The 10353-nt window shown below is 31.3% G+C and overlaps 1 pseudogene; it reads right to left on the reverse strand.

The window, feature by feature from the left end:
- Nucleotides 1–5286: 5286 nt before the first annotated feature.
- LOC145274686 (U2 spliceosomal RNA) lies at nt 5287–5420 on the reverse strand (annotated as a pseudogene).
- Between the last annotated feature and the right edge of the window lie 4933 nt (nt 5421–10353).

Below are 10353 nucleotides of genomic sequence, written 5' to 3' on the forward strand. Positions count from 1 at the left end.
TATCTATAAAAGGTAGAATGTGTGTGTGTGTGTGTGTGTGAGTGAGTGAGTGAGTGAGAGAGAGAGAGAGAACAATTCTCAACCTATATACTCAACAAATTTTGTATCTACAGATTTGATAATTTGTATATAGGGTATTCAGACATAAGGAAATATATCTAGCATAATCTATCTATTATATCTATAAAAGTGAGAATGTGTGTGAAAGAGAGAGAGAGAGAGAACAATTCTCAACCTATATATTCAACAAATTCTATCTTTACAGATTTGAAAATTTGTATATAGGGTATTCAGACATTTGGAAATATATCTAGCATAATCTATTATATCTATAAAAGTGAGAATGTGTGTGTGAGAGAGATAGAAAGAACAATTCTCAACCTATATACTCAACAAATTTTTTATCTGCAGATTTAAAAATTTGTATATAGGGTATTCAGACATATAGAAATATATCTAGCATAACCTATCTATTATATCTATAAAATGACCATGTGTGTGTGTGTGAGAGAGAGAGAGAGAGTCAGAGAGAGAGAGAGAACAATTTTCAGCGTGTGTGTGTGTGAGAAAGAGAGAGAGAGAAAGAGAGGAAGGAAAATTCTCACCCTATATATTCAACAAATTTTTTATCTACATATTAGAAAATTTGGATATAGGGTATTCAGACGTATGGAAATATATCTAGCATAATCTATCTATTATATCTATAAAAGTGAGAATGTGTGTGTGAGAGAGAGAGAAAGAGAGAGAGAGAGAACAATTCTCAACCTATATATTCAACTAATTTTTTATCTACAGATTTGAAAATGTGTATATTGGGTATTCAGACATATGTAAATATATCTGGCATAATCTATGTATTATATCTATAAAAGTGTGAATGTGAGTGATGGAAAGAGCAAAAAATTCTCAACCTATATAACCTATAAAAGTGAGAATATGTGTGTGAGAGAGAGAGAGAGAGAACAATTCTCAACCTATATATTCCACACATTTTTGGGCACAGATTTGGAAATTTGTATATAGGGTAGGCAGACATATAGAAATATATCTAGCATAATCTATCTATTATATCTATAAAAGTGAGAACTTGTGTGTGTGTGTGTGTGAGAGAGAGAGAGAGAACAATTCTTAACCTACATACTCAACAAATTTTATACCTACAGTTTAGAAAATTTGTATATAGGGTATTCAGACATATGGAAATATATCTAGCATAATCTATCTATTATAACTACAAAAGTTAGAATGTGTGTGTGAGAGAGAGAGAGAGAACAATTCTAAACCTATATATTCAACAAATTTTTTATCTACAGATTTGAAACTTTGTATATAGGGTATTCAGACATATGGAAATATATCTAGCATAATCTATCTATTTTATCTATAAAAGTGAGAATGCGTGTGTGTGAGATAGCGAGAGAGAGAGAGAGAAAAAGAGAGAGATAAAAATTCTCAACCTATACATTCAACAAATTTTTTATCCACAGATTTGAACATTTGTATATAGGGTGTTCAGACATATAGAAATATATCTAGCATAATCTATCTATTATATGTATAAAAGTGAGAATGTGTGTGTGTGTGTGAGAGAGAGGACAATTCTCAACCTATGTATACAACAAATTTTTTATCTACAGATTTCAAAATTTGTATATTGGGCATTCAGACATATTTCAATATATCTGGCATAATCTGTCTATTATATCTATAAAAGTGAGAATGTGTGTGATAGAGAGAGAGAGAACAATTCTCAACCTATATACTCAACAAATTTTTTATCTACAGATTTGAAAATTTGTATATAGGGTATTCAGACATATGGAAATATATCTAGCATAATCTATTATATCTATAAAAGTGAGAATGTGTGTGTGTGTGAGAGAGAGAGAGAGAGAGAAGAATTCTCAACCCATATACTCAACAAATTCTTTATCTACAGATTTTAAAATTTGTATATAGAGTATTCATACAAATAGAAATATATCTAGGATAATCTTTCTATTATATCTATAAAAGTGAGAATGTGTGTGTGTGTGAGCGAGAGAGAGAGAGAGAGAGAGAGAGAGAGAGAGAGAACAGTTCTCAACCTATACATTCAACAAATTTTTATATATAGGGTATTCAGAAATATCGAAATATATCTAGCATAATCTATTATATCTTTAAAAGTTAGAATGTGTGTGTGTGAGAGATAGAGAGAACAATTCTCAACCTATGCACTCTACAAATTTTTTATCTACAAATTAGAAAATTTGTATATAGGGTATTCACACATATGGAAATATATCTAGCATAATCTATCTATTATATCTATAAAAGTTAGAATGTGTGTGTGTGTGAGGTAGCCAGAGAGAGAGAGAGAGAGTAAGAACAATTTTCAACCTATATATTCAACAAATATTTGATCTACAGATTAGAAAATTTGTATATAGGGTATTCAGACATATGGAAATATATCTAGCATAATCTATCTATTATATCTCTAAAATTGAGAATGTGTGTGTGAGAGAGAGAGAGAGAACAATTTTCAACCTATATACTCCACAAATTTTTTTATCTACAGATTTGAAAATTTGTATATAGGGTATTCAGACATATGGAAATATATCTAGAGTAATCTATCTATTATATCTATAAAAGTGAGAATGCGTGTGTGTGTGAAAGAGAGCGACACAGAACAATTCTCAACCTATATATTCAACAAATTTTTTATGTACAGATCTGAAATATCACATTTGTATAGAAGTAAAAATCTTGATACCTACTCTGATACCTAATAAAAGAAAGGACACTCTTTAGGGCGGATTTTGATTATAACAAGTCACTAATTAGAAATTATAATAAACATTCTAATAATTTAAGAATTTTACCAAAATAAAATTGCATGGTAATCACCCAATTTCTGCCACAAAATTTTGATTGGCAGAACTCATAAACATAAAATATATATTTTCTAATTTCATCTTTTTTTTTCTTTTTACATAATCTGGTTTGATGTTTTCCCAAATATTCAAATCACTATATTTTGCTGCTTAATATCAAATACAGCAACTGAGTTATTTTTATGCATCAAACAATTACATTTTCTCATTCATCCAAACTAATCACTGAACATCAATTTCATATTTTCTTCACTAAAATATTACTGTGCTTGATGTCATCAAGTGGAGCGGATCATTTTTTTTTCATTTGTTCACACATTTTTCCAATTTATATATATTTTAAAGATTCTTAGCCTATGTCATTGCATACCAATCTGTTTATTAAAAGTTAAGGTTCACTGTAAACACATATGTTACACCAAAATAAAAACGCTTCAGATAATGTCTTGATATTCAATTCAGTTTCTCACATGACATCTTATGAAGTTAGTAGAAATGTTACAGACTTTTGAATCTCAAACACTTTCAATACTGTGCACTGATATTTTCTTTTTTGCAATATAAGCACATTCATGATTTTTTTTACAAACGTTAAAAACTTTCACATTGTGTAGCAATATACTGAAACAATTATAAAAATATTTGTTTTTATTTTGAATGATGCAGGGCATCTGAAGAGAGATTTTTCTAACAAAATGAAAGTATAATTTTTAGCAATAGGTATCTAGGAAAAGGCCACTACATATGTTATAAGTTCCAAATTTCCACAACCTGGCAAATACTGGTACATGCTAGCAAATTTAGATTTGCAATTACAGAATATGATTCTAATTTTTTCCTTTGCTCTTTATTCTAACACTACACTAAGTTTACTGTGTTATTTCGCTACAGTTGATATTGTGTAGAACAATAAGAAAATCATAGTGAACAATGCATTCAACAAAATTTCACACACATTTCTAGATACCTATATCTAATAAGTTCAAAAGAAAGGACACACTTAGGGAGGTATTTTGGTGGTCAAGTCACTAAAAAGAGATTAGCTGGTTTCCCGGCATAGCCTAGGATATAATAAAGATTGACTGAAATACATGTTCTAGCTGGTTTCTAGGCGTTGCCAGGGATGTAATATAGACACATTATGTTGTATATTACCTGTTCTCTTCTCCCTAAGGTAAAACAATTTCATATACATGCTGTAAATTACCTATGCTAGGGATAAAACATGAACAATACCAGTCCTAGGGTAGATAAAACAAATAATACATAGAGATGAAAGATTCCTCTCCCCTAAGAATCAAACATATGTTCAATATCTGCTTTTGTTTTTTCATTGTTTATACGGTCCCGAGCAACGCCGGGTAGCCCTGCTAGTCTATATATATAAAAGGCAAAAATCGGTGTGTATGTATGTATGTATGTATGTTTGTTTGTAACGCTAAAACTTTTGAAAGACGGAACCAGAGTTGACAAATTTGGTATCATATTGCACCTTGATCACCCGGATGACAAATATCGAAATTTCACGTCAAACGGACCAGTAGAAAGGGGTCAACTGATCGTTTTTCTCCTAGGGGGGCCCCCCAAAAAACCTGTCATTTTAACGTTATTCAATACGTGTCACGTGACGTGACGTCAGCTCAAACTTTTGACAGACAAAACCAAAGTTGACAAATTATGTATCATATTGAACCTTGATCACCCGCATGACAAATATCGAAATTCCACACCAAACGGACCATTAAAAGGGGGTGAACTGATCATTTCTCTCCTAGGGGGGCCCCCAAAAAAACCTGTCATTTTAATGTTAATATTACATAATCCAAAAACGCTTAGTCATGTCACGTGACGTGACGTCAACATCCAGTAATGGCGAACAAATGTAAACAAACACTTTGTTTTACCGATACTTTTGTAATTTCTCTTCTGCTTTGTTCTACAGATTATTAAACTCCATGACAATGTCTCCAACGTATTTAACTGGTTAAAAATGGTATTTATACAAGAGTTTTAACGAAAAATATCAGGAAAAAATGTACAGGAATAAAAAAAAATTCAGCTTTCAAAATATTCGTCGATAAAAAAACCGATCTTTATATTTACGCTAGCCATTTTGTATATTACCACGTGACCTGCTATCTCTTAAACTGGAGGGGGGGGATCCACTTGAATCCAACAAAACCAGTAATTTTTTTTTCTATTATATATACATCATTTTCTATAAAATTAAGTGTAGACTTTATAATTAAAACAAAAAATGTTATTCATACTAAAAAAAAAAAACGCTTAGTCATGTCACGTGACGTGACGTCAACATCCACTAATGGCGAACAATTGTACCTATTTACTATGCCTCCCCACGGGACAGAGTTAGACACCAGGGTCGTTTTTTAACGTGGAGAAAAGGTACAAAAATAAAAATTGTCTCAGTCGTGGAGGATTTCTCCTCCACCGAAAGAGAACAAGAAATAGAAGTGCAGCATCTGAAGAACAGATACTACACTTTGATCTTGACCAAAAGGCCAAGAATGCGAACAATTGTAAATAACAACTTTTTTCACAAAACCAACGCCGTCTTTCTTTTTTTTCTCTCTCTTTCTCTCTCTCACCCACTTACTCTTCCCTCTCTCTCACCCTCTTTCTCTTGACGTCACACCACTGTTAAACTGTGGGGGGGGGAACACATTCCCAGGCATTATCTCCTATAGATGCACATTTTATTAGAAATTCAGCTTTCAAAATATTAGACGATAATAAAAATATAAAACCAACACCCTCTTTCTCTTTTCTCTCTCTCTCACCAACTTACTCTTCTCTCTCTCTCACCCTCTTTCTCTTGACCTCCTACTACTGTTAAACTGTGTGTGTGTGGGGGGGAAGAGGCAGCTTGAAAACCAACAAAAACAGTGCACAGTTTCCCAAGCATTTGGGGTGGGAAGGGGGGGAAGAAGCCGAGCGCACAGTTTCGTGTGAGAGAGAGAGAACAATTCTCAACCTATATACTCAACAAATTTTTTATCTACAGATTTGAAAGTTTGTATATAGGGTATTCAGACATATGGAAATATATCTAGCATAATCTATCTATTATATCTATAAAAGTGAAAATGTGTGTGTGTGTGAGGTAGCCAGAGAGAGAGAGAGAGAGAGAGACAACAATTCTCAACCTATATATTCAATACATTTTTTATCTACAGATTTGAAAATTTGTATATAGGGTATTCAGACATATGGAAATATATCTAGCATAATCTATCTATTATATCTATAAAAGTGAAAATGTGTGTGTGTGTGTGTGTGTGCGTAAGAGAGAGAGAGAACAATTCTCAACCTATATACTCAACGTATTTTTATCTACGGATTTTAAACTTTGTATATAGGGTATTCAGACATATAGAAATATATCTAGCATAATCTATACATTATATCTATAAAAGTGAGAATGTGAGTGTGTGAGAGAGAGAGAACAATTCTCAACCTATATATTCAACAAATTTTTTACCTACAGATTTGAAAATTTGTATATTGGGTATTCAGACATATGGAAATATATCTAGCATAATCGATCTATTATATCTATAAAAGTCAGAATGTTTGCGTGTGGTTGTGTGTGTAAGGTTGCGAGAGAGAGAGAGAGAACAATTCTCAACCTATCTATTCAATAAATTTGTTATCTACAGATTTGACCATTTGTATATAGGGTATTCAGACATATGGAAATATATCCAGCATAATCTATCTATTATATCCATAAAAGTGAGAATGTGTGCGTGAGAGAGAGAGAGAGAGAGAGAGAGAGAGAGAGAGAGAGAGTAAGTACAATTCTCACCCTATATATTCAACATATTTTTTATCTACCGATTAGAAAATTTGTATATAGGGTATTCAGACATATGGAAATATATCTAGCATAATATATCTATTATATCTAGAAAAGTGAGAATGTGTGTGAAAGAGAGAGAGAGAAGAGAGAGAGAGAGAACAATTCTCAACCTATATATTCAACTAATTTTTATGTACAGATCTGAAAATTTGTATACAGGGTATTCAGACATATGGAAATATATCTAGCATAATCTATTATATCTATAAAAGGTAGAATGTGTGTGTGTGTGTGTAAGTGAGTGAGTGAGTGAGTGAGAGAGAGAGAACAATTCTCAACCTATATACTCAACAAATTTTGTATCTACAGATTTGATAATTTGTATATAGGGTATTCAGACATAAGGAAATATATCTAGCATAATCTATCTATTATATCTATAAAAGTGAGAATGTGTGTGAAAGAGAGAGAGAGAGAACAATTCTCAACCTATATATTCAACAAATTCTATCTTTACAGATTTGAAAATTTGTATATAGGGTATTCAGACATTTGGAAATATATCTAGCATAATCTATTATATCTATAAAAGTGAGAATGTGTGTGTGAGAGAGAGAGAAAGAACAATTCTCAACCTATGTACATAACAAATTTTTTATCTACAGATTTAAAAATTTGTATATAGGGTATTCAGACATATAGAAATATATCTAGCATAACCTATCTATTATATCTATAAAATGACCATGTGTGTGTGTGTGAGAGAGAGAGAGAGAGTCAGAGAGAGAGAGAGAACAATTTTCAGCTTGTGTGTGTGTGAGAAAGAGAGAGAGAGAAAGAGAGGAAGGAAAATTCTCACCCTATATATTCAACAAATTTTTTATCTACATATTAGAAAATTTGGATATAGGGTATTCAGACGTATGGAAATATATCTAGCATAATCTATCTATTATATCTATAAAACTGAGAATGTGTGTGTGAGAGAGAGAGAAAGAGAGAGAGAGAGAACAATTCTCAACCTATATATTCAACTAATTTTTTATCTACAGATTTGAAAATGTGTATATTGGGTATTCAGACATATGTAAATATATCTGGCATAATCTATGTATTATATCTATAAAAGTGTGAATGTGAGTGATGGAAAGAGCAAAAAATTCTCAACCTATATAACCTATAAAAGTGAGAATATGTGTGAGAGAGAGAGAGAGAGAGAGAGAGAGAACAATTCTCAACCTATATATTCCACACATTTTTGGGCACAGATTTGGAAATTTGTATATAGGGTAGGCAGACATATAGAAATATATCTAGCATAATCTATCTATTATATCTATAAAAGTGAGAACTTGTGTGTGTGTGTGTGTGTGTGAGAGAGAGAGAGAACAATTCTTAACCTACATACTCAACAAATTTTTTACCTACAGTTTAGAAAATTTGTATATAGGGTATTCAGACATATGGAAATATATCTAGCATAATCTATCTATTATAACTACAAAAGTTAGAATGTGTGTGTGAGAGAGAGAGAGAGAACAATTCTAAACCTATATATTCAACAAATTTTTTATCTACAGATTTGAAACTTTGTATATAGGGTATTCAGACATATGGAAATATATCTAGCATAATCTATCTATTTTATCTATAAAAGTGAGAATGCGTGTGTGTGAGATAGCGAGAGAGAGAGAGAAAAAGAGAGAGATAAAAATTCTCAACCTATACATTCAACAAATTTTTTATCCACAGATTTGAACATTTGTATATAGGGTGTTCAGACATATAGAAATATATCTAGCATAATCTATCTATTATATGTATAAAAGTGAGAATGTGTGTGTGTGTGAGAGAGAGGACAATTGTCAACCTATGTATACAACAAATTTTTTATCTACAGATTTCAAAATTTGTATATTGGGCATTCAGACATATTTCAATATATCTGGCATAATCTGTCTATTATATCTATAAAAGTGAGAATGTGTGTGATAGAGAGAGAGAGAACAATTCTCAACCTATATACTCAACAAATTTTTTATCTACAGATTTGAAAATTTGTATATAGGGTATTCAGACATATGGAAATATATCTAGCATAATCTATTATATCTATAAAAGTGAGAATGTGTGTGTGTGTGAGAGAGAGAGAGAGAGAGAACAATTCTCAACCCATATACTCAACAAATTCTTTATCTACAGATTTTAAAATTTGTATATAGAGTATTCATACAAATAGAAATATATCTAGGATAATCTTTCTATTATATCTATAAAAGTGAGAATGTGTGTGTGTGTGAGCGAGAGAGAGAGAGAGAGAGAGAGAGAGAGAGAGAGAGAGAGAGAGAGAGAGAACAGTTCTCAACCTATACATTCAACAAATTTTTATATATAGGGTATTCAGAAATATCGAAATATATCTAGCATAATCTATTATATCTTTAAAAGTTAGAATGTGTGTGTGTGAGAGATAGAGAGAACAATTCTCAACCTATGCACTCTACAAATTTTTTATCTACAAATTAGAAAATTTGGATATAGGGTATTCAGACGTATGGAAATATATCTAGCATAATCTATCTATTATATCTATAAAAGTGAGAATGTGTGTGTGAGAGAGAGAGAAAGAGAGAGAGAGAGAACAATTCTCAACCTATATATTCAACTAATTTTTTATCTACAGATTTCAAAATGTGTATATTGGGTATTCAGACATATGTAAATATATCTGGCATAATCTATGTATTATATCTATAAAAGTGTGAATGTGAGTGATGGAAAGAGCAAAAAATTCTCAACCTATATAACCTATAAAAGTGAGAATATGCGTGAGAGAGAGAGAGAGAGAGAACAATTCTCAACCTATATATTCCACACATTTTTGGGCACAGATTTGGAAATTTGTATATAGGGTAGGCAGACATATAGAAATATATCTAGCATAATCTATCTATTATATCTATAAAAGTGAGAACTTGTGTGTGTGTGTGTGTGTGTGAGAGAGAGAGAGAACAATTCTTAACCTACATACTCAACAAATTTTTTACCTACAGTTTAGAAAATTTGTATAAAGGGTATTCAGACATATGGAAATATATCTAGCATAATCTATCTATTATAACTACAAAAGTTAGAATGTGTGTGTGAGAGAGAGAGAGAGAACAATTCTAAACCTATATATTCAACAAATTTTTTATCTACAGATTTGAAACTTTGTATATAGGGTATTCAGACATATGGAAATATATCTAGCATAATCTATCTATTTTATCTATAAAAGTGAGAATGCGTGTGTGTGAGATAGCGAGAGAGAGAGAGAGAGAAAAAGAGAGAGATAAAAATTCTCAACCTATACATTCAACAAATTTTTTATCCACAGATTTGAACATTTGTATATAGGGTGTTCAGACATATAGAAATATATCTAGCATAATCTATCTATTATATGTATAAAAGTGAGAATGTGTGTGTGTGTGAGAGAGAGGACAATTGTCAACCTATGTATACAACAAATTTTTTATCTACAGATTTCAAAATTTGTATATTGGGCATTCAGACACATTTCAATATATCTGGCATAATCTGTCTATTATATCTATAAAAGTGAGAATGTGTGTGATAGAGAGAGAGAGAACAATTCTCAAC

This window comes from Euprymna scolopes, chromosome 4 (genome assembly GCF_053919585.1).
Source record: "Euprymna scolopes isolate OS-2025 chromosome 4, ASM5391958v1, whole genome shotgun sequence".
In the NCBI taxonomy this organism is placed as follows: Eukaryota; Metazoa; Mollusca; class Cephalopoda; order Sepiida; family Sepiolidae; genus Euprymna; species Euprymna scolopes.